This window comes from Macrobrachium nipponense, chromosome 27 (assembly GCF_015104395.2).
Source record: "Macrobrachium nipponense isolate FS-2020 chromosome 27, ASM1510439v2, whole genome shotgun sequence".
In the NCBI taxonomy this organism is placed as follows: Eukaryota; Metazoa; Arthropoda; class Malacostraca; order Decapoda; family Palaemonidae; genus Macrobrachium; species Macrobrachium nipponense.
This window is the reverse complement of record NC_087216.1, coordinates 31488955-31515095: the sequence shown is the minus strand read 5'-3', so window position 1 is coordinate 31515095 and position 26141 is coordinate 31488955. Positions and strand designations below refer to the sequence as shown.

Genomic DNA, 26141 nt, shown 5'->3' with positions numbered 1-26141 from the left:
ACTTATAACTACTACTATACTATCATTATTATTATTATTATTATATTATATCTCTATTGTTATTATTCTGGAAGAAGCCCCCTCCTTGAGGTAAACTTCACCAAAAAGAATAGCACTGTATGTCGCTGAGGTTATACAGTATCCAGAACACAATATGACAAATTTTTAATCAAATTTGTATTTTTCATAGCTAACAAACCTCAAGTCTTAACAATATCGGAGCATAGCATTCTCTTTTGGCAAAAAATTTGCAGTTTCTACAGCTAGTCATTGTTTACTTAAGACTTCTGTTTGTAATTCTCTACAGTTACTTTTTAATCATCTAATTATTATGCTGTGGTGAAACTTATAACTACTACTATACTATCATTTATTATTATTATTATTATATTATATCTCTATTGTTATTATTCTGGAAGAAGCCCCCTCCTTGAGGTAAACTTCACCAAAAAGAATAGCACTGTATGTCGCTGAGGTTATACAGTATCCAGAACACAATATGACAAATTTTTAATCAATTTGTATTTTTCATAGCTAACAAACCTCAAGTCTTAACAATATGATAATCTTCTTGTGTCAGCTGGAAACCAGTTAAAAACAATCAAAGATTGTAAAGCAAGGAATCTGTGGCATCTGGCAACTCATGCGTATACAAGGTGGAAGCTGGTCACCAACCAGGCATAAACCCCTGTGCTGTGCTCAATCTTTCTCCCAACCCAGGAAAAGAGAGAGGAGCAGTTAAAGGTGAGTAGTAAAGGTTAAGAACTCAGGTTTGTTAGCTATGAAAAATACAGACTGATTAAAAATAAAAATTTATCATTTGTTCATACGCAGAACAAACCTTCGGTCTTAACAATAGGATAGACTTATACTTGGAGGGAGGTACAAGTACCTTAAACCAACTGGGAGTTTAGCCCACCTGACCACCTTTCCTAAAAGAATGAGTTCTAAAGAAAGTGGTCCAAGCCCGTGAGAGAATAGACAATCATATATCTAAAGACTCAGCCGTCTGGGTTGAAACACGATATATGACCAGATTCATTGTAATCCAGGAACAAAAAGAAAACTTTGCCAGTTCAAGCAACAAACCATGCAAGCCACAAAGGTTTGTCACCACTCCTCACTCCCCTTGCTAGAGTGAGGAGCACTTGCTACTGAATAGCAGATTTGTCTATTGCATAGTAACAATACAAAACTACCAACAGTATGACCACCCTACTCACCTGTATCAGACCAGTTCCAGCATATAGTGTCTATTCTTCTACCTGCCCTTAGTAAGAAGAAAGGAAAAAAGAGAAAGAAAGAGGCTAGCCAACTCACTCATTCTCTCTTCCAAACAATCATTTTAGGTAAGATACAAAACTGTCCCACCAGGGACACTGGGCGGGTGAATTACTCAACTTGTTGGGTAGCCACCAAACGGACCCAAGGAAAAAATGTCCAAAAACCTGTGGGCAACGTCCTTTAGGTAAAAGGAAGTGAATGTGGATTTACGTAGCCAAGAACCAGGCGTTCAAAATTCTATGAACCAGACAAGTTTTTTTTTAAATGCCAGAGGAACTTAGACCTCTGATGCCTGTTTAATTGTCTCATATAACCAGAATGAAATCCGTGTTCTTGGACACTTCCTTTCTGGACCAGCGTCTGCTAACCAAAAAGTCTACAGGCACCTAAGTCTTAGGTGACAAGTCCTCTTTAGATAGCATTGTAGTGCTCTGACAGGGCAAAAAAAAAGAGCACTTGTGGATCATTGTCCACAAAGTCATTCAGTGAGGGAATAGAAAACGAGGCTAGTCGGTCATAATGCACCGAGGGATTCCAGGTTCTTAGCCACAAATTCTGGGTTTTTTTTTTTTTCACCAATTAGAAAGTACGGACCCAAATCAAGCCCCTAGGTCCGTTTTTAACACCCTCATAACTTATGCCATGAAGCTCCCAACTCTTTTCGAAGAAGCCAAGGGCCAACAAGAAAACTGACTTTAGAGTTTGACTTAACAGAAGGAGACTGTCTTGTCTGCCATTGTGGAGGGAGAGGAGGAGGACAAGAATGAGCCTCTGATTTAGATACCGCCTGATGTACCGCATCATTTCAATGAGCTCTTGGAAATAGAAGCTGCGACTCAAGGAGATATCTGTTTCAGAGGGCCGACAAGGACTCCGAATCTACTAACCCCGCTGCCTTCAACAAGGCCACATCCCTCCAAGCTAGGATGAAGTTGCCCCACAAAGTCGCACTAAGATGGCCTTGATACAAAATGGCCTTAGCCCCAAACTGCAATAGCCTGACAAAGGCAGAAGAACTGACTGAAACCTACTTCAGCAACGATTTGATGCTATCCTGGCTACCCAGTGGACTACAGTCCAACTAGGGACACAGTCTGGAAGATGTTTAGAACCAGTAGCCTCCATAGCCAAGGCCTCTTGTGAAGAAAATGATGGACCTTCAGACCTAACCTGATCAAGGGTCCAAACCAGGCTTAAGACGGATCACATCCTAATTAAAGGTTATGGGGAATCAGCTGAACACATTGATGGAGTAATACTTCCTCTGCTGCACGAGGGAGAAGGAAGGAAACTTCAAGGACCTATTGGAGTGCAGAGAGCCATCTCAGCCCAAAACCAAGGCGGTAAACACACTCTAAGGGGATACTCACCCATGCCCCGATAAGGGAAGCTCAAACGAGGCATTCCCCCGAAATCTTGCCTTGGTCTTCCGACTAGGCACCTATACCATAGGGCCACAGAAGATTGAGTCTGCATTCTACACCAAGATTATTGAACTCATGAATGAGATCAATAACCTCTGAGAAAGAAGACAGAAACTCCTGGCTCTCTTCCTCCTCTAGATGACGCAAAGAAGAAGGCTTGGAAGGATCCTCCAATCCTTTCCTAATGGCATTGGGGAGGCTTCCCTAGGAAGTTGGGCATCATGTCTCCCACTGGTTGTAGTGGAGTCCCTAACTACCCAAGATCCTGAAACAGAGGCTCCAGAACACGGCCATGCGTAGAAACCGACACATGGCCTTAAGCCCAAATAGTGTATGGAACCATGTACCTGTTCATGGGACGAATCACGTACACGGATGTGTGACGGTCTCGAGACAGAGAACGATGCCAAAGTGAACGTACTGAGGGCAACTGATCCCTCCTAAGGTCCCGGTCTTTGGCAGGTAAGAATGAGACACACATCCATGGACCCAACCGTCGCCTCACATTCTTGACCGTCAACCACATCATTTGCATTTGCAGAGAAGAAGAATCTTTAGAAGGTGCAGGAGACACAGTCGTAGCAGGCACCTTTGACCTCTTAATTGGAGCCTTATCATCTTTATGACGGACTGGAACAGGTACAGGCGCTGGAGATGGTTGAGATTGAGAGCTAATACTTCCATGGCCCCACCGTACAAGTATGTGTAAGGGAGAGACATGGCTGTGTAGAGAGTTTTTTTTTTCGGCGAAGCACTCCTCCTCACTCGCAAAAGACAACGCCACAAAGTCCATAATTCTCCAATGTTTGACTCAAGGGCGAGGAGACGAGGAGGTGAAGAAGCAGATGGAGGAAGAGAGCTTACTCCTCTATGATGTCTCTTGCTAGAAGGAGAAGAATAGCTTGAAACGTCTCTGATAGCTCAGCAAGATGGTTGTGATGACGTTATAGGTGAAGATGGAGATGAACATCACAAACAACAGGAGGCAGAGACGCCACCCGCAGCTGGCGTCATAGGCTGAGAGGATGCTGGGAGTGATGTCATGACATCTCGAATGGCAGTGCTGGTCGATGGCCTCACTGGCGGAGTGATAAAGGGCAACCCAATAAGTGGGTCGACATTGACAGAAGCGTGACCCAGTCTAAGAGGCAGCACAACTAAAGCCAAAGTACAGTCGGCGCAAAAAAAAAAATGAACGCCCATACATTTGTAAACCAATCATAGCAATGATATAAAAAAAGGAAAATAAAAGGGAAAATGGGAAAATTTTAGTTCACTTATATTTTGTTTTTTTCAATACTTTAGACATTTCTACCATTATTTTTTAGTACAGCTTTTAAACCTTCTTGGCATTGAATGTGCTAAATCTTGAAATATTGTGCATCCATGTCTTCAAACCACAAAAATTTACGGATGGCATCCTTCAATTTGGGGAGGGACGTTTTTCTCATCTGCTAGTGCCTTCAGTTTCCGTTTCATGTATGCCCAGCAATTTTCAATTGGGTTTAAATCTGGTGAATTGCCTGGCCAGTCCAATTTCTGAATATTAAATTCCTTAAGAAGGTTTGTGACCTTGTGAAATCGGTGGCAAGGTGCTCCATCTTGCATAAAGTACCACGCATGCCCAAAAGTTCCTTGTAAGGACTAATTCATTTTCCAGGACATTTTCATAAATCTCTCCATTTCATTGTCGTGCTCTCTGGGAGAAAAATATAATCCCCCACTACCCCCATATCCGCTGAAACATCCCCATACCATCACATAAGCTGGATGTTTCACAGTCTTGACTGTGTATTTTTGATGCATAGCGGTTAGATCCTTGGGGCCTCCTTACTTTTTTGCCAGCGCTACGAATAATGTGGGAAGCTAGATTCATCGCTAAAAAACTACCCTTTCCCAATCCTTTTCAGTCCACTTCAAATATTTTCTGCAAAAAAGCCATCCTTTTTTTTTTTTCATAGGCTTAGTGAGGAGTGGCTTCTTTGCTGCAACACGACATGGGAGACCAAGGTCTTTCTGCAATCGATGTTGCACAGTCCGTTCAGATACGTTCCTAAGCAGATCAGGGTTTTGAGACTTCAATATTTTGGCTGGCATTGATGGATGTTCCATAACAATCCTTTTTAAAATGTTATCCGTTTCTTTTTGTAGTTTTTCGTGGCCTCCATGAGCCTTTCTTCCGCTTCAGTGATGAATCAAGGTCTCCTGTCTTGGAGCGGTTGCACCACAATGAGACGGTGCTTTTAGAGATTCCCAGCTCTCTTGCAATAGCTGACATTGACTTGACCAGTTTTTTCCATAGGGTCACAATTTCTCGCTTTCTTAACCAAGGATAAGGAAGGTTTTAGCCCATAATTCATTAGCTAGCGCGCAAGAGCGCCAAATGTAGCTGTGACGAAAGCGTGATGGGGCAGGAGCGCATACAATGGACACCGACCTTTGGGACAGCTTGATTATCACTGAAGTGCATTAGTTACTCATGGTACCGAACAGCGAGGACAATACAGGCTGCCAGACGAACGATAAATTGGGGAAAATATATACTTCTCGGGCGGGAAATCGCAGAAAAGTCCGAACGCTTATTACAGTAATATATAGGGAGTCGTTCGCTTTTTTTTGTGCCGACTGTAGTGGTGGCCTGGAAGGGGGGGGGGGGGGGGGGGGGGGGGGTGATGAGCATCCAGGAAATTCGAGATTAGGCCATCCAAAAAAGTGGGCACTCTGGTATGCCTAGAGACACCCTAACAGCAGCCATCTTGTTTGATTTGGAATCTGAAATAAAGGAAGCAGAAGGCATAGCCTCCTCCCTCTCAGGAAGGCCATATATATCTTATCCTGTGCAACTCCTGATACTTTCAGCAATGAATCGATGGAAGAAAAGGAAGAAGACAGCTGTATGACGACGCAGAGGGAATGGTTTTGGAAGAAGGGGATGCTGAACCGTCCACATGAGGAAGCGAAAAAACCTCCAAGAAGGACAAGTAGATACTCTACGATGCTCCCTCTTTTTGTAGAACACCCTCCACTGCGACACAGGCCAGAACGACATTCCGGGAAAGAATTAGTAATGGTACAAAAACTACAGCAGCACCTACTGCATGTAGTATGAGGATCTGTAATGGTAGCAGCCACCAAAAACCCAGGAGTACAGAAATCCCTGAATGCCCAGCATTGACGAGGCCTAGAAGAACTGGGTGAACACCATGATAATCAAGGCATACACGCAGACACACTGAACAAAAGAAATCATGGGCAACCAAAGCAATCGGCTTTGGAAGGAGGGCACAAGCGAGATACTCTCCAAGGCATTCAAAGAAAGACTGATGCGTCACAGGGTTCTATGCCTGGTCGGTGACCAGCTTCCACCTCATACTCGCGTGAGTTGCCAGATGTCACAGATTCCTTGCTTTATAACCTTTGATTGTCTTTACCGGTTTCCAGCTGGCGGAAGATTATCCTATAGTTAAGACCAAAAGTTTGTTCTGCGTTTGAACAAGTAATAACTGTTAACAATACAAAATAAATAACACTTAATATGTCCTTGTGGGCTGACAACAGAGAAAAAATGATAGTAAATGGTCTAATTACAAGTACTGTACAGGCAGTCCCTTGCTTACGACGTCTGAAGTTACGATGCTTTTCAATTATATCAATAGAAATTTTTCCAGGTTTACAACGCACGTTCCAGGGTTATGGTGCGATCTAATGGAGAAATATGGCTCCAAAAATGCAAAATAATCAAAATTTGAAGATTTTTTTTATGAATAATGCAATAAAAATGCAGTTTTACATAGTTTTTAATACACAAAGTATTAAAAGTAAGGTTTTCTTAGGATTTTTGACAATTTTTCCGGCTTACATGATTTTCGGCTTACAATGTGTCTCAAGAACGGAAGCCCCGTCGCAAGCCGGGGACTGCCTGTACATGTAATGGGCTTGTAGTGAAACAAATGCAATTTATATTAATTCTATATTCAGCATAAAAGACAAACACAAAGCTACAACAACACATAAGATCAATTTTGCTAAATCAGTATAAAATTTCTGACTTATAGTCACTTTTCAACCAAGATGACAGTCAAGCATTTTATAACAGGACAAATAAATCAAATATCTGACTTCATACTGAGAAGTGCTAAACCATTAAAGAAAAGCTTTAATTAAACTTACCAACAAAAAAAATGTCCATTGCCACAGTCTACAGCATGAGAAGTTTTTGGTGGTGGTTTTGTGTTTGGAATATAAAATGGTTGGTGTTTCCAATTCAGCCTCAGGGAACACAGCTCGACCACATCCAGGAAGGGGGCACCACTTGATTGTCTTGTTTCTTTCAACAAATGCCCTGATAATAGACAAAGCAACTCAAAATCAAATATACTGAAAAAAATGCACTTCTGAATCAATAATGAGAGACAGAGGGGAGCAAAGACACTAACCCTCTTACGCCGAAGCGGTAAAAAAAAAAAAAAGTCTCGTGTGCCGGAGGTGTTTCAGAGTGAGCGCGGAAGCGGAAAAAATATTTTTTTCAAAAAATCACAGCGCGCTTAGTTTTCAAGATTAAGAGTTCATTTTTTGCTCCTTTTTTGTCATTGGCTGAAGTTTAGTATGCAACCATCAGAAATGAAAAAAATTATCATTATCATATATAAATAATGCGATACATATATGATAGCGCAAAAACAGAAATTTCATAAATAATTGTATTCAAATCGCGCTGTGCGCAAAAAACGGTAAAGGTAACAAGTACTTTTTTTCATTGTAATGTACACTAAATTGCGATCATTTTGGTATATAACACATTGTAAAACGATCAAGCAACACAGAGAAAATATTATCACAAAATAATGCATGAATTCGTAACGCAGCGGACGTAAACAAATATTTTTTCAAAATTCACCATAAATCTAAATATTGTCCTAGAGACTTCCAATTTATTTCAAAATGAAGACAAATGATTGAATATTACTATACTGTAAGAGTATTAGCTTACAATTGCTTTTATATGCAATTATTTCGGAAATAAGAAAAAGCTACAACCTTCAAATATTTTTCGTTTTATTCTACATGAAATTGCGCACATTTTCTCATATATAAAACTCTATAAAAATGCCTAATATGAAACGGAGCAAATATTCCGAGAATGGACATACGCATTTCGGAGATTTGTGGCAGAGAATCCGCGCGCAGAGGGAAGGAAAGATTTTTTTTTTTAAATTCACCATAAATCTAAATATTTTGCTAGAGACTTCGAATTTGTTTCAAGATGAAGATAAATGACTGAATATTACTAGCCTGTAAGAGTTTTAGCTTACAATTGCGTTTTTCGACCATTTCGGTAGAGTCAAGTTGACCGAACATGGTTTTTTTTCTATTTATCGTGATTTATATGCAAATATTTCAAAAATGAGAAAAGCTAGAACCTTCAATTATTTTTTGTTGTGTATTATAAAATTGGTGCAAACATTACCACAATCGCACATATGATTTTTTCGCGGAAGAGTTACCGCGCGGACGTAAAGAAAATGTTATTCTTTTCATAAATTCACCATAAATCGAAATATTGTTGCTAGAGACTTCCAATTTGTTGCAAAATGAAGGTAAATGCTTGAATATTACTAGAAATATAAGCGTTTTAGCTTACAATTGCGTTTTTCAACCATTTCGGTAGAGTCAAGTTGACCGAAGGTTGAAATTTTGGCAATTATCGTTATTTATATGAAAATATCTCAAAACTGATAAAAGCTACAACCATGGGTTGTTTTTAGTTGTATTGTGCATTTCCATATATAAAAACTTTATATAACGGCTATTTTAAAATAAAATGGTGCAAACATTACCACAATCGCATGTATGATTTTTTTCGGAAGAGTTACCGCGCGGACGTAAGGAAAAGTTTTTCTTTTTATAAATTCACCATAAATCGAAATATTGTGGTAGAGACTTCCAATTAGTTGCAAAATTAAGGTAAATGATTGAATATTACTAAAATATAAGAGTTTTAGCTTACAATTGCGTTTTTCGACCATTTCGGTAGAGTCAAAGTTGACCGAAGGTTGAAATTTTGGCAATTATCATTATTTATATGAAAATATCTCAAAACTGATAAAGCTACAATCATGACTATTTTATTGTTGTATTCTACATAAAAATGCACACTTTTCATATATAATACTTCATGTAACGGCTAATTTACAATGGTACAAAAATTATGTCAAAGTGACGAAATAATTTCCGAGATGTGTCACAGATACTTTTTAGTGCGGCAAGAAAGAAATTCGCGCTTGCGCGCCTGCGTAACGATTGTAAACAAAAACAACACCTTGATCCGTGAACTCCCAGCATCCCCCAACGGGCGTGATTCAAAAGTTTTAGGCTGGTAGGCCTATAAGTATTTTTCCGCGAATTTAAAAAAAAAACTTTTGTAATTAGACGTAAAATATGTCCAGTCGGCACACGGGAGACAAAAAAATGTCGACGTAAAATACGTCCAGTCTGCGTAAGAGGGTTAAGTGTGTAAGTTATCATAAAACTATGCATAAATGTAGTTGTATCTTGTACACTCCTACATACTACTGAAAAATCTGTCACACTACACTACTGTATATTATATTAAGTACATACACTATAGTAATGAGAGTACTGTATTAAATAATGTCAATAAAAAATTAAATATAATGCATGAGAGAGAGAGAGAGAGAGAGAGAGAGAGAGAGAGAGAGAGAGAGAGATAGAGAGAGTGCACACCAACAGTAAAAGCATACTGTTTCCTAACATTATACACAAAGAGGAAATCATTAGTTTGTACATGTGTGCATTTGTTCACCATCCACCCTCACAGGCACAAGCCAGAAAGTGTCAGTCAAAACATGACAGCATTTGTTTGTTTGTTCACTGCACACCTTCAAGGTGACAAACAAGAAAGCCTTGTTTGTGTGCTTGTGTTTGCTCATTCTGCCTCTAGCATATTTAGTGGGTTATCTACATAGAAAAAAATGTTGTCTGTTTGGATGTGCTCAATCCAATGTCTGATAACCTCACCAAACTTACCAGATTTCTACAGTAAGTATGAAATATATCTATTTCATTGGACCTCCAGAAAGGCCACTAAGAAGTGTAATGAAATCTGCTAAGTTTTAGGTGCCGCACTTTTCTATTCTGCACCAGTAAATGCTTGGCTTACTGCATTCTTTATAACCTATTTGAACATCTGTTTGAATCAACCATTTTCAGTCTTAAGCATCAATACTTATATTCAGTACACCATGTTCCCAGTTTCATTTACACTGATAGATAGCTTTGCTCTTGTTTACATTCACCTTGAAAAACAATTATTGGTTTCTTGCTTGACTTGACGAGACAACAATGAATTTGCAAATTGTATTTAGTCAATTACAATAAAAAAACTTACTTGAATATCAAATTGTAGGTACTTTCGCGCATTTCTGGGCTGACCATCTTCTCAATAAAATCAACATCAAACCAAAATGTTACATCCAACAGCAGGACAAAGAATGTGATGAGCACCCCCTTCTTGAATTTTCAAAGTAAGATAACTTTCCCAGCAAGTAGCACAAAATTGGTGTTCACAGCTTGTGCCACAATGTTCACCTAGTTCCCATGACCTCATCTCTCCATAGCAGATTTCACACTGTAAATTACAAAAATAACACTGAAGAAAATGTTGTTAGAATTTACATTCTTAAAATAAATTACAATGTTTCTCACTCTTGAAAAATTATTGGTACATTATTGTACAGTACAGTAACATTGAATAAAATATCAACTACATATCACTACTACGTACATGGGGTTATAACAATAAATCCATCAACAACTTCATTATTTACAACATTAGCAATGCTCTACACAATCATACTCAACAGTGACTCAACAGCAATTTTTACAAAAATTATGAGTGAGTAAAATATTAAGCTGAATGGTGTTCCAACAAAAAAATGGTTAATAACTACAGGACATGAATTTATTTCTACAAACTTGTAATGTATAATTATTTCAAAACAATCCATTACTTTACAAAAGCATAATTCTTCAAGAGCATAATCTCCAGACATGTTTCCAAAGGAGAGTTCTGGCTTCCATTTGTCAAAGTATGAATCAAGGTTTCTCAGCCCCTCTACCAGTAGAACTTGTCATCTTTGTGTCTGGTTCACTTCAACACCAGTAAGCTCATTCCTAAAAATTTTATGTGTATCTCACTTCAGCATGGCACTTTTACTAATTTGGTAAAATTGAGTTGTTGCCAAGGATACAAGAAAAGCAACACACTAGCTCCACTGCATCATTCTCCACCATTATAAAACTTAGGCAAGAACAGAGTTGAATTATGAAGAAATTACCATCTCAGAAAACATTAATTGTTCCTAAACAAAAACTATTTACTTTCAAATGTTGAAGATTTCATTGGAGAAGGAAGGTATCTAGATGTCTTGTGTTGAGACAGGTGCAAGAATGCCATAAGAACTTGGAGGTATCTGCTAATTTTGATGGAAAAATACTAAGTAGTATCCTATCCAACTTTTGGATGGGTCAAGTTAAAAATTACAATTAGAAATAACTTTTGGTGGTAACTGCAGGGGAATTAAACTAACAGCATGGATTGAAAGTTTTAGAGAGAATACTGGATGAGAGATTAAGAGAGATTGTAAAGATCGGGAAACAGCAGTATGGATTCATGAGAGGAAGAGGGATGGTGGATGCCATCTTCATAGTAAAGACAGCTACAGGAAAAGAGCCTAGAGAGAAACCAGGCACTCTATTGAGCATTTATAGACCTAGAGAAAGTATACGATAGAATCCCAACCAAGAGAAATGAAGTTTTGGTGTTTACAGAAAAGGAAAGTCCCAGAAAAGTTGGTTAGGCTGGTCAAGATGATATATAAAAGAACGAGCAGAAAAGTGATAACAGCAGTTAGGGAAATAGAAAACTGAAGTTAGTGTTGGATTACACCAGGGGTCAGCGTTAAGTCCATTTTTGTTTGTGCTGGTCATGGATGTGTTGAGTGAAGAGATCAGGAATGAAGAGCTGTGGAAGTTGTTGTATGCCACTGATCTGGTGTTTACTGCTTCAAGTACTTAGAATCTAGTACTTTAAGCCAAGAGGGAGGATGTGAGACTGAAGTTGACAGTAGGATAAAACTGCATGGGGGAAGTGGAGAGGTAGCTGGAGTGGTATGTGATAAGAAAAATGCTAATCAAGCTAAAAAGTCAAGATATATAACAATGATAAGACCAGTGTTAATGTATGGAGCAGAAACTCAGGCTCTATGAAGAAAAAGAGGAAGTAACTCTGACCAACTTTCACCTTGTACGCGCAGGTGTGCAGATCTCGTAGATCCGTGCTTTAAATCTCTGAATGTTTTAACCAGTTACCAGCTTGGCACTTGGAAAATATCCATTGTTCAGATTTCCGAAGGTTTGTTCAGCATATGAACAAAAATGAATTTATTATATTTTGTAAAATTATAATTAGAGATCACAATGTCAAAACAGATAGGAAATAAAATTAGTAACAAATTCTGAGCATTTTTTGTTGTAAAATATTTATGTAAATTTACGAGAACGAAGAGACAGTAGCTTTTTTGGCTTTACGTGTATATGTTTTATTTTATATATTTTCCTAGCACTTTTCATTTGCAAAATTACATTTACAACTGCCATACTATCATAAAAGATAGAACTAAAACCTACAGCAATCCCTTGGTATACGTATTTATGAGCAAATTTACAAAAAGACGTCAAGTGAGACAGAGAAGGCAGAACATCGTCCCTTGAAGTTAAGACCAAAACTAAGTCCTAAGCTGTCCAGTCTCTCCTCTTATTCAGTCTAAAAGTTGCCATTAGTGACTTTATGGGCTATAGATGTAGTGGCATCTCTTTCCCACCTGATTCCAACAGCAATCCCTTGGTGTACGTATTTATGAGGAAATTTACAAAAGACGTCATGTGAGACAGAGAAGGGCAGTGCATCGTCCCTGAAGTCAAGATCAGAACTTAGCCCTGAGCTGCCCAGTCTCTCCTCTTATCCAGTCTAAAAGTTGCCATTAGTGAATTTATGGGCTATAAAAGTAATGGCAACTCTTTCCCGCCTGATTCCCTTCAAATCGAAGGCGCGTAATATTGCTTCTCCCCAGGATCAATCCATCCATTACCCACAACCTGTTATTACTACTCCTGAGAGCCTATCTGTCCATTAAGGGTTAAACAGCAATGCAAGAAGAAAGAAAATAATCATCCAGCGCCAAGTGCCACTGAGGGAAAAAGAGAGATGTAAAAGCACCCTCAACTGTAATAAACCAATACATCAGTATTACCCAGTGGATGATACACCAACAGAAAACAACCAACCTTCCTGATCATTAAAGCAAGCAAGGTCTGAATGCCTACAGGCTTTACAACATAGATCCCCCACAGCAGCAATGGACCGATTAAATTTTGACCTGCCAAGACATTAATCGGCCTTCATTTTATAGTATATGCTTCCCTGCCTTGGTACTTCAATAAATCTGTCAATGAACGTCTGGACTGATTACATATTGTATAATTGTTATTGTATTTTATGCATTGTTGAAATATGGTGGTGTCTTATGTATGGACAGCATATGGTGATTCTAGAAGGTGTCTGTTGATGTATTTAAGTTGTGTTGTGACCTCATAGGCTGTGACGTCATAGACAAGATGGCAGCGGTGGGATGTAAACAATAACACGGAGGCCAGTAGGAGACAAGTGGGGCTAGTGTTTGGTTGGCAGGGGCAGAGCTCCCTGTCTGGTAGGAGTTCTTGGGTCGTAAGTCTTGTTGTGTTGTTGATCTAAGGTGATTTTCTGGAGTATACTGGATTGGAGAACGAGTACAGGTGGGAGATTTCTCATTTTTGTGTTTAAGAAAGTTAGGCTAGGGTAAAATTCAAATGGATGAGTGTTAAAACATAAGAGTAAAATAAACAATATAAGCAGAATATCTTTCCAAGTACTTTGGAAATTATTATACCACCTACCTGTTGGCAAAAATGAATATATGAGAATAGAAAACTCTCTCTACAAGATAACTGCTATTGGAACAGCAATTGTTTTCAATAATAATACTAATAATAATACTGTAATAACATCTGAGAATTTTAAAGTCATAAAATATGGCCTCAAATACAACATAGGCACTCCCCAGTTATCGACGGACTCAGTTAATGGCGATCCGGTTTTATGGTGCTTGTCTAGCGCCATAAAATCGGCGATTTATGGCACCATAAACATGCTGAGCTCCGTTATCGGCATCATAAGGGGCCAATAATAGAGTTATGGTGCCATAACATACTGAAGAAGGCGCAATTAACCGGTTATAAGCACCATTAACGGGATATTGGCGCCATAACTGCCATGAATCACCGAGTTTGGTTAATGACAGTTCTTGCTTATCAGAATCCTGCCAATAACTGGAGACTACCTGTACACAATAGTACAAAATTATAACTACTGTAAGCACTAGATGTGTGCATCTGTGCTTTTGTAACTTTGTTAGTTGATTTTGTAGTAAGCAAAGAGCTACCATAAGTACATCCTTTGGTTTCATCGTCTCTCTAACATTCAAATAATATTATAACAGGTTATTAAGCAACAGACAAACCACATTAAAACACAATACGCAGTACACATTTCATCAAAATCTGCCTGTGCATGCACTGGACTACAGCTAGGTAATTCTTCAATGGGGTTGCTTATGTCTAGCTTAAGTCTTTTTACATACACCACAGCTTACTGATACTATGATTTCAGGATTTTAACTAAAATCATCTACACAGCACTATTAAAAATAGTTTTATATACAAAATTTACAAAACATCTTTTAACTGTTCTACGATTGCCACATAATATCAAAAGCAGTGTTGGCAATAACAGAGGCACAGTTGCCTTCCTAATGATTTTACTGTTAGTTTTTTCCACAGTTATCTTTGTCATCAGATATGTTCATATTTAACTTTGTTTCTGTATCAATACGCCTTACAATTTATATTTATGGTAATGCGGGACTAAACAACTTACCTAGGGTCTAGGTTAGCATTTAACAGTAAGAAACTTTTCCCAATTGAAGAAACTTTATGGAAAATAAAATGAAAATGTGCTTTTCTAAATACAACCAAGAATTTTACAGTACAGTAGTATATCTTAATTCCCACCTTACTGAAACCAGAAATTTATGTGTACAAACATCTCTCATATTCAGCAAAATTTTGGGATGAATTTGACCTAAATTGACTACGGTGTAGTGAAACTGTAGTTTTGTGTGCTAAATCAAGGGTAACCTAAATTGGTTTAAGGTAAATTGAGGATTTAGTGGGAAATAGAATCTTCGTTATTTCATTTCAATAATTCAAATTATACCCAACTACGTACTATATACAAAAATGATAAAACTTGTCCTTCTCAAAATAAAAGCCATATTTTCAAATAGCACTTGGTTATCATTAGATAAGTCTTAGCACAAAACACAATTACATGCCATGCATAGTTACATACAGAGCTCCAACACATTGTTATGACAATTCACATGATGCTTACCATATTTTCGTTATCTCCCGATAAATCATCATCTTGCTCCATACTTTCACCAGGGTATGTGGAGGAGGGGAGGAGTAAGTAAACGGAGCTGGGCGGAGATGGAGTAACCATTGGAGGTGTAGGGGCACTAACTGGAGTGCGGATGCTGGAGGAGCAATGCCTGCTACTTCACAGCAATGCACAGCGTTTGTCATCCATTTTTCTAAGAGTAGTGCTTTGGACCATTCTGAAAAAATATGAAATTTTCTTTATTATATTTATTGACCATAAATACAATATATGACAATTTTTTTAAGTATGCAATTTGCATTTTTTCTAACATACTATCTGAGATCTTTACATACAGGATTTACTGTCAGCACAAGCTGGAGCAGCCGTTAACTTTAAGGGGACCGTCCGCTATGGCGGATGACATGTCAACTTGAAAAAATAAAAAATAGAGTTATTATTTGTATCTATGCAGAAACATGCCGTGCATACTTTCCAGAAGTTTCAGCCAATTATTTTACGATTAATGAAGATATAGCGGTTTTTAAATGATGACGTCATCGTAACTGCGTCGTCTGTTTGACTGAGTTTGACAGGATTGTTTTTGTGTGTTTATTTTTGCATATATACAGTGATTTTTTCAGATTTTTTCGAAATTCTCATACATCTGTTAGCAATGAAAGGTAGTGTGAGAGGCGAGCTGCTCAGAGCGGTTATTTATAGGCGAGACTCAGAGAATGACTCAGTTTACTCCACAGACGTCCAAGGAGTTGCACGCACTTGCGTTTGGTTACTAGCTATTTACGTTGTTTTATAATTCTTAGTGAACTTATAGCAATGCCGAAGTTACCTAAGATCAAGAAGCTACATCAGCAACTAAGGCTAGCAAAGTTAGCGAAGGCCAGGAGTGTGCTGAAAGAATAACACGAAAATTCATTGTTATCAGCTCCCTCATTGTCTCATGTCACGCCATCAGCATCATTGTCTCGTGTCATGCTTAGGGTATTAATACCACTTTTATGGGGGAGGACCAGGATCCTTGATGTAGAAATCAACAATAAAAGTACAAATAAAGTAATTATAATAATGTTGTTTGACTTTATAAGAAAAAAGCGAAAATTTACATAGCAAATCTTTGGGAGCTCATAACTCAAAAACATACTTATTCGCATGTTGGTAGCCATTACTCGGTTATTTATTATCCAATTTAAAGAGAAAGATATTCATTGGAAAGAGGAATAAATAAAATCCCACAATTCCTGTGGGCCAATTTTTTCTGTTCTTTCTTTTTTGTTTTATGATTTCTTTGAGTCTAGACAAAAAAAAAATTCATAAAAATAAAAAAAAAATAAAAAATAAAAATTCTGTTCACACAGGATTATTTTTGTGTTATAAAGATAGTTTTTTGGTATGGTTATGATTTTCAATACAAACTGAGTCATATTAGCGGAGAAATCGCTACTATTTTTTTTTTTGTATTTTTTTTATAATTTTTGCTAATAAAACTAAAAGTTTTTGCTCAAATGACTTGAAAATTTTTGTATGATGAAGGTATTATATCTAAAATCATATATGGAAATTATGTATTTTGTATAATAAAAAAAAAATACACAGCATAGCGGACGGCTCCCTTAAACAAGATGAATATGGTAGCTGGCTACTGACAGAAGGGGAGGAAATCCCCCCCCCCTCCATCCAGTAAAAGGTAAGCATTCACTTTACCTTTTTGGTCCAGGAAGCAGAGTGAGGGGTAGCTAGAATTGGGCATTTAGTAAGACCTCAGGTTTGTATGTTAGGAATAATACAAATTACTTTAGAAATTTGTCATTTGTTCCTGCATGTATAAGAAGCCTCGGTCTTTAGATACGGGAGACTTACTACTCCTGCTGGGAAGATTCTGAGCAAATCTCTGAATTGATTGGTAGTCTGCCCTCCACCTGGGGTCTCTTTCCTGGTCATGTAAGATCAAAGGAAGGAGATCCATGCTCTGATCCTTTGGACTCTTTCCTTTGGGTTTTGTTCTGACGGCTCAACAGTGCATGTAAATCTCTAGCTTTGGGGACAGGTAGCATCATGAGTGATGTTCAACTGCCAGACTTCTGGGCCTTTGATAAATGGTAGGAACATCAATGATTCAAAAGATACGCTTGGATGAACCACATGTCATCAACAATAAAGCTGAAAGATAACCAATGGTTCTGTTCACCTGTCAGTGGTTCTTTGCCCCTTTGCTAGAGAGAGGGTAGGAGTTGCATCTATTAATCCAAAAAGAGCTTAGAATATAGACAGGATACTCAGTCATCTAGAACACCTGCACACATACACCGTCCATCATTTATAAGAGAAGGTAGGAACACCAGTTCCACACAAACACCCATCTTTTGCAGCTGTACACCTTAGCATGATGCTACCTGTCCCCAAAAGCTAGGAGAGTTTACATGACTGTTGAGCCGTCAACAACAAAACCCAAGGAAAGAGTCCAAGGATCTATGGGCAATGTCCTGAAGGTAAAAAGGGGGCGAATGTGATCTGTGGGTGACTGCATTCCTGTCTTAGTTCCTGTCTGACAGCTTGTTCCGAATGCTAGGGGGCAGACCCAATACACTTGACCTTATGAAATCTCACCCAAAATTATATTGTCTCCGCCCATGTCAGCTGTGGGTATGAACGTTTGATCATTACATGAAGCCAAAAAGAAATGGAGCTCCATAGACACCAACTTCTTGGATGAGTCGGAGCCAAATACAAGTTGTCGGCATTTAGGTCTGAAGATAAAGTCCTAAGTAGTAGCCCTCTAGGTCCTATTGATCAGCCAATGATAAAACCAGGGAAGGGTTTGAAAGCTTTGTAAAGGGTTTTTTGAAATTATACACACACTCACATTTTTTGTTTTATTATGTGGAGAACTTTTAGACATAATAATAATAATAAAATAATAATAAAATAATAATAATAATAATATAACGTAACAATTACAAATGATGCATATAAAATATTCCACCCCCTCATCTTTCTTTTTAACTTTGCCAGAAGCTCAAAGTCCCAGAGCTGTCAAATATGCTAAGTAAAGTGACAGGAAAGGGGGGGGGGGGGGGGGGGGGGTGTTGCCATTAGCAGTCAATGATTTTACATAATTCTCTCTTTCTGTCGCCATACGTATGTATCTTCACACACGCCTATATTTTATCAACCATTATTCTTTTTTTTAAGGAAATGTACGTATTTAAGCTTACTTTTAAATGAAATTACAGTAATTTTATAATTTCATTAGAAGTTAGCTTAATACTATTTAGAAATACAACTCTTCTCCCTCTCTCTCTCGCTCTTTCTTTGGGGTTAGTTAGGGTAGTTAGTCTTTAATTTATCTATTTTTTACCGTTTTTTACCGTACCTCTAGAACTGTAAATCTTCTTCTTTCCCACTGTTTTCCCTACATTAAGGGGTCGGTTGCCTGATGCGCCTTCTCCACTGCCGTCTATCAAAGGCATCATCCTCCTTCAAACCTCTCTCTCCATATCTTCCTTCACTTTATCCCACCATATAATTCTCTGTCCCCTCTCGATCTTCTTCCTCTAACAGGTTCCTCCCCAGCCCTTTTCACTCTCTCCCTTGTCATCCATCCTCAAACACATCCCATACCATCTCAACATGACTCTTTTATCACCTCTGTAATCTTCACTAAGCCTACCCTTCTTATTTTCATCATTTTCCAGTCTCTCTAGCAGCAATAGTCCCATAAGTCCTTCTCAGCATTCTCATCTCTGTTCTCTCAAGCTTTACTTCTCTTTTCTCGTTCGATAAAACATACACATAACTAAAGAGTTGTATTATTCCAAATAAAAAGCGCTGTTTGTTCATGAAAAAAGAATTTTAATTTTCTGGCCTGTACCCAGTTTTTTTTTTATCGGGGTGGGGGTGGGGGGGGGGTGGTTCTCCCAAAACCTGGACCTTTTTTTTCTTTCTATAAATGTCATTGCCTATACACAAGATGGGGAAAATACTTGAAGATGGTATTTTAATTATATTAAGAAGAAAAATTGGGTATGTGGTCTATGCCCTTCTACCCAATTAGATGCATACTGACTTTGGTTAACAGAAATTTACTTATAATGTTGAAAGTTTGCACTGAAATTTGAGAATATTTCTTCAGTTTTATTGACTATTCATTTATTACGTTAACAATAAACATTTACATTACTTTATTTGTTATGTTATATAATCGGACTTAACAAAAACAAGTAAATATTATTTACTTTGTAAGTACAGTTAATGAAAAAGGATAGGCACAGAAAATATGACTTGCCAGAAATTTTCAATGACCCCCCACGTCCCCTCGGTACAGGCCTGAGAGAAAGACAGAATAAAGAATTTTCTTAGTCGAGGTAGTAAGAGATTAAAAGTAGATACCGCAGCAATAAGAGAAACAATAGAATCTGGGGAAATAAAGGAGGTGAGATGGATAAAAGGAAAAGATCAAATAGCTGATATATTAACCCCTTAAACGCGAAGTCGGTAAAAAAAAAATGTCTCCCATGTGCCGGAGACGTTTCAGAGTGAGCGCGGAAGCGGAAAAAATATTTTTCAAAAAAATCACAGCGCGCTTTAGTTTTTCAAGATTAAGAGTTTCATTTTGGCTCCTTTTTTGTCATTGCCTAAGGTTAGTATGCAATCATCAGAAATGAAAAAAATTATCATTATCATATATAAATAATGCGATATATGATAGCGCAAAAACGAAATTTTCATATATAATTGTATTTAAATCGCGCTGTGCGCAAAACAGTTAAAGGTAACAAGTTTACTTTTTTTTTGTAATGTACATAAATTGCCATCATTTTGGTATATAACACATGTAAAACGATAAAAGCAACACAGAGAAATATTATCACAAAATAATGCATGAATTCGTAACGCGCGGACGTAAACAAATAATTTTTTTCAAAAAATTCACCATAAATCTAAATATTGTCCTAGAGACTTCCAATTCTTTCAAAATGAAGACAAATGATTGAATATAACTATTACTGTAAGAATATTAGCTTACAAATGCAGTTTTGACCATATCTGACGAGTTAAAGTTGACCGAATGTCGAATTTTTTTATTTTTATATATATTTTTTTATGCAATTATTTCGGAAATAGAAAAATTACAACTGTTCAAAATATTTTTCGTTTTTTCTATTCTACATGAAATTGCGACATTTTCATATATAAAACTCTATGAAAATGCCTAATATGAAACGGAGAAATTATCGAGAATGGGACTTTACGCATTTTCGATTTCGGAGATTTGTGCGGAGAATCCGCAAGCGCGGAGGGGAAGGAAAGTTTTTTTTTTTTAAATTCACCCATAAATTTAAATATTGTGCTAGAGACTTCGAATTTGTTTCACGATGAAGGTAAATGGGACTGAATATTACTAGACTGTAAGAGTTTTATCTTACAATTGCGTTTTTTCGACATTTCGGTAGAGTCAAATTTGACCGAAAGGTGGTTTTTTTTTCTATTATCGTGATTTATATGCAAATATTTAAAAAATGAGAAAAGCTACCAAACCTTCAACTATTTTTTTGTTGTATTATACATGAATGCGCACATTATCATATATAAAACTTTATATAACGGCTAATTTAAAATGGTGCAAACATTACCACAATCGCACGTTATGATTTTTTCGGAAGAGTTACCGCGCGGACATAAAGAAAATGTTATTTTTTTCATAAATTCACCATAAATCGAAATATTGTGCTAGAGACTTCAAATTGTTGCAAAAATTAAGGTAAATGCTTGAATATTACTAGAATATAAGCGTTTAGCTTACAATGCGTTATTCGACCATTTCGGTTAGAGTCAAATTTGATCCGAAGGTTGAAAATTTGTCACTTACATTTTTTTATATGAAAATATTCAAAATGATAAAAAGCTCAACCATGTGTTGTTTTAGTTGTGTTGTGCATGAAATTGCGCACAGTTTTCATATATAAAAACTTTATGTAACGGCAAATTTAAAATGGTGCAAACATTACCACAATCGCATTGTATGATTTTTTTCGGAAAGAGTTTTACCGTGAGGACGTAAGGAAAAAGTTTTTTCATAAATTCACCATAAATAGAAATATTGTGGTAGAGACTTCCAATTTAGTTGCAAAATTAAGGAAATAATTGAATATACTAAAAATATAAGAGTTTTAGCTTACAATTGCGTTTTTTTCGACCATTTCGGTTTAGAGCTCAAAGTGACCGAAGGTTGAAATTTTGGCACTTATCGTTATTATATGAAAAATCTCAAAAAACTGATAAAAGAAAATACAATCATGAGTATTTTTTGGCTGTATTCTACATAAAAATGCACACATTTTCATATATAACTACATTATAAACGGCTAATTTTAAAATGGTACAAAAACAAAAATTATGTCAAAGTGACGAAATAATTTCCGAGATGTGTTACAGATACTTTTTAGTGCGGCAAGAAAGAAATTCGCGCTTGCGCGCCTGCGTAACGATTGTAAACAAAACAAACACCTTGATCCGTGAACTCCCAGCATCCCCCAAGGCGCGTGATTCAAGAGTTTTTGGCTGGTAGGCCTAAAAGTATTTTTCCGCGAATTTTTAAAAAAACTTTTGTTATGTCGACGTAAAATACGTCAGTCGGCACCCGAGAGACAAAAAATGTCGACGTTAAAATACGTCCAGTCGGCGTTTAAGGTTAACTAAAGCAGGAGTTTCAGGGGGAAAAAAGATTATAAATTATGTAGAGGGTAAATAAAGGTTGGAGAATAAAGGAGATTCTGAGGGGATTAGGTTAGAAAGAAGTTGGAAGGGAGGGATAAAGAGATAAGTGCAATTGTATATTAGTTTAGTCACTATTATTTTATTTTTATTTTCGTATTGGTGTAAGGGGGAACGTTTCAGTGTATGGGTAATGTGTGTTTGATTTTGGAAAATGTATTAATGATTTTAAAGATATGTTTGACATCATAGAATGACATCAGGAGGGCTTGTCACCTAAAATGATATTGTTATTTTACAATAAAGTTTTGTACATACTTACCTGGCAGACATATACTTAGCTTACGTCTCTGACGTCACGACAGAATTCAAAACTCGCGGCAAACGCGACAGGTAGGTCAGGTGATCTACCTTACCCGCCGCTGGGAAGCGGGTGTAAGAACCAACATACCTTTCTTGCCAGATTTTTTTCTCTCTTATACCTGTCTCCTGAGGGGAGGCTGGGCGGGACCATCAATCGTATATGTCTGCCAGGTAAGTATGTACAAAACTTTATTGTAAAATAACAATATCATTTTTGTACATGAACTTTCCTGTCAGACATATACTTAGCTGATTGACACCCTTGGTGGAGGGTACAAGACAGAAAATAACAAAGAAAGGTAAACAACACCTGTTGTAGGATAAAAATACCTTGGTTCTTACCTTTTTTAGGCTGAAGACTCATAGATACTGTCTATTAGTCTGCTTAGCCATAAGAGCTACAGCGAGGGCGTGACCTACAGCTGAAAAGACTCTTTGGGTCCTACTAACGGGACTTGATATCCGCTTACTTAGTAGAATCCAAGTCGGATCATGTCAATGGGGTTCGCCCTCTTCTATGACAGAACCTGTCCACTACCAACGCAGGGAGCTTTCAAACCAATCTGATCACCTAACCAAACTAAAGTTATTAGTATTACGAAACGAAAAAAGATTCCTACCTGCATCATTTTTCATACAACCATATGAACTCAATTAGTCAGCAAAACAAGGAAAAAAACTACTAAGGCTATATGTTCCAGCTCCCTGCCCCAGCACCGAATCCGCCGATACGTACGGGCCCTAATGCGAAGCACTCGTCATATGGAAATACTGACGTCTTTTAGGTAGTGGTTGGCAAATACTGAATTACATCTACCAGAATGTAGTTTTCATCAGATTCTGAAGAGACATATTCTTATTAAAAGCCAAGGAAGTGGCAATGGCTCTCACTTCATGAGCCTTGACTTTAGGAGCTTGAAATGTTCTTCATTACAAGATCTATGTGCTTCTTTCTTTACAAGACTTCTAATGAAGAAAGACAGCGCATTTTTCGACAATGGTCTGCTGGGGTCCTTTACAGAGCACCATAGTCTGTCCTCAATGCCCTTAAGGGTTTTCTTCTTCTGAAGGTAGTATTTTAAACTCCTAACAGGGCAAAGAGTTCTTTCAGGTTCTTCCCCTACTAGGGCAGATAATCCACGAACCTCAAAGCTCCTTGGCCAAGGATTTGAGGGGTTCTCATTCTTTTGCTAAAAACTAAAAAGAAGGAAGGAAGGAACAAACCACGGATCTCCTTTGAAACCTATCCTTCCTTCTAGGGCATGAATCTCACTAACCCTTTTAGCGGATGCTAGAGCCATGAGAAAGAGAGCTTTCCTCGTAAGATCTTTGAAGGAGGCTAAATGTGGTGGCTCAAACCTAGAGGACCTCAGGAAACGAAGAACCACGTCCAGATTCCAACTTGGACTTCGTTCGAAGTTTTTCTTGGAAGTTTCAAAAGATCTTAATAGATCATGCAGATCTTTGTTATTCGAAAGATCTAAATTCCTATGTCTGAACAAAGCAGCCAGCATGCTCCGGTATCCTTTGATAGTAGATATGCCAAACCGCATTTTTCTCTGAGGAAAACTAGGAAAATCTGCTATCTGAGTCACAGAGGTACTGGAAGAGGAAAACTTCTGGTTCCTGCACCACCGGCGAAAGACGTCCCACTTCGACTGGTAGACTTTAAGGGTCGAAGGTCTTCTAGCTGAGGCGATAGCCTTAGCAGCTTTTGTCGAAAACCCCTTCGCTCTGACAAGACTTTTGACAGTCGAAAGCCAGTCAGATTGAGAGCGGGGAGGTTTCTGTGATACCTGTCGAAGTGGGGTTGTTTGAGCAAATCTTGTCTTTGTGGAAGTGCTCTTGGAAAAGTCCACCAACCATTCCAGTACCTCTGTGAACCAATCTTGGGCGGGCCAGAACGGAGCTACTAGCGTCATTCTTGTCATCTCCGAGATAGCAAATTTCTTGAGGGTTTGTCCCAGTACTTTGAAGGGGGGAAAGGCGTAGACATCTAGACCTGTCCAATCTAGGAGAAACGCATCCACTGATACTGCTCCTGGGTCTGAGATCGGGGAGCAGTAAAGTTCGATCCTTGCGTTCCTTGCTGTTGCAAAGAGGTCGATGTGAGGTCTGCCCATCTTCTCCACAGGTCTTGGCATACCTCTGAGTGAGGGTCCACTCGGAAGGCAGGGAGTTGATTCTTCCTGCCTCAGGAGATCGGCCCTGACGTTCCTTTCTCCCTGTACGTAATCTGGTGAGAAAGACTGATCTTCCTTGTTTGAGACCACAGCAGAAGATCCCTTGCTGTTTTCGTACAGGGAGAAGGAGTGTCCCCCCCCTGTTTTTTGATGTACGCCAAGGCTGTTGTGTTGTCCGAATTGACCTGCACTACTGCATTTCGGACGTGGGGCTCGAAGGCTTTCAATGCCATCCAGACTGCCATCAACTCTTTCTTGTTGATGTGCCAGGACACCTGATCCCCCTTCCAGGTGCCTGACACGTTCTCTTGTCCCGAGCGTCGCTCCCCAACCTGCTTCCGACGTCGGTTTTCGGGGCCACATGTTGGGGTTCGGCATGTAAAGAGACCATTCTTCCACAAAACGAAGTTGGGTTCCACCACCGAAGGTCCTCTCTTGATTCCCCTTGAGACCTTGAAGGAGCAAGGTCCAAGATCTAGGGGAGAGACGCCTCCAGTTTCTGGTAAAGGAAAAGGAAGAACTGTCGAGGCATGAGATGCAACCTTCCTAGAGAAACGAATTGCTCCAACGAGGAGAGTGTCCCCAGCAGACTCATCCACTCTCCTTCCGCTGTGCATGCATCTTTCTCTAGGAAGGTCGTTATTTTCTCGTAGCAACGAGCATATCCTCTCTGGCGACGGAAAAAAGCCCGAAAAGCCAGAGAAGCTATCCGAATCCCCAGATAGATCCGCTCTTGTGACTGGGGATTAATTGAGACTTCTGGAAGTTCACCAGAATTCCCAGAGAACTTGCCAATGTAAGGTCTTTTGAAGGTCCTCCAGACATCTTTCTTGAGACTCTGCTCTGATTAAGCAGTCGTCGAGATATAAAGCGACACCCTCACTCCCTCCAAATGTAGCCACTGCGCCACGTTTTCATTAACCCCGTGAAAACTTGGGGTGCAGTCGACAGGCCGAAGCACAAGGCCTTGAATTGGAAAGATGTTTCCTCCCATCATGAATCGTAGATACTTCCGTGAAGAAGGATGGATCGGCACATGAAAGTAAGCGTCCTGAAGGTTCTAGAGACACCATCCAGTCCCCTGGACGAAGAGCCGCTAACACTGAGGAAGTTGTCCTCCATGGCGAACTTCCTCTTTCCACAAAGACGTTCAGGCGCTTACATCCAAAACCGGTCTCAATCCTCCTGAGTTCTTCGGAACTAGGAATAGTCTGTTGTAAAAACCCGCAGAGCGGGGATCTTTCACTAGTTTCTATAGCCTCCTTCTCTAGCATGAGATCTACTGCTAGAGAAAGGGCTTGATTCATGATGGGGTCCTTGTACTTGGCCACCAACTCCCTCGGAGTTGTCGTCAATGGTGGTCTTGACGAGAAGGGAATGAGGTATCCTTTGCTGACAATCGATAGGGACCAATTGTCTGCCCCTTTGTGGGCCCAGACGTTGGCAAATTTCAGTAGTCTGGCACCAACTGATGTCTGGAGTCCTTGATCGCTATTTCTTCCCTCTGACTGACCTAGAGAAGGTTTTACCTCTCTTAAAAGGTCTAGTTCCTCTGGTTGAAGAACCTCTGACAGAGGGTCCTCCTCGAAAGGGCTCCTG

General features: G+C 38.7%; 1 protein-coding gene and 1 pseudogene across 3 annotated transcripts in view; one reads left to right on the top strand and one right to left on the bottom strand.

Moving 5' to 3' along the window:
• The window catches only part of LOC135200995 (ankyrin repeat and IBR domain-containing protein 1-like), a 228209-nt gene that overhangs the window by 171259 nt on the left and 30809 nt on the right, over positions 1 to 26141 (top strand). The gene's annotated exons all lie outside the window — the stretch shown is intronic.
• The window catches only part of LOC135200472 (ankyrin repeat and IBR domain-containing protein 1-like), an 85586-nt pseudogene that overhangs the window by 34190 nt on the left and 25255 nt on the right, over positions 1 to 26141 (bottom strand).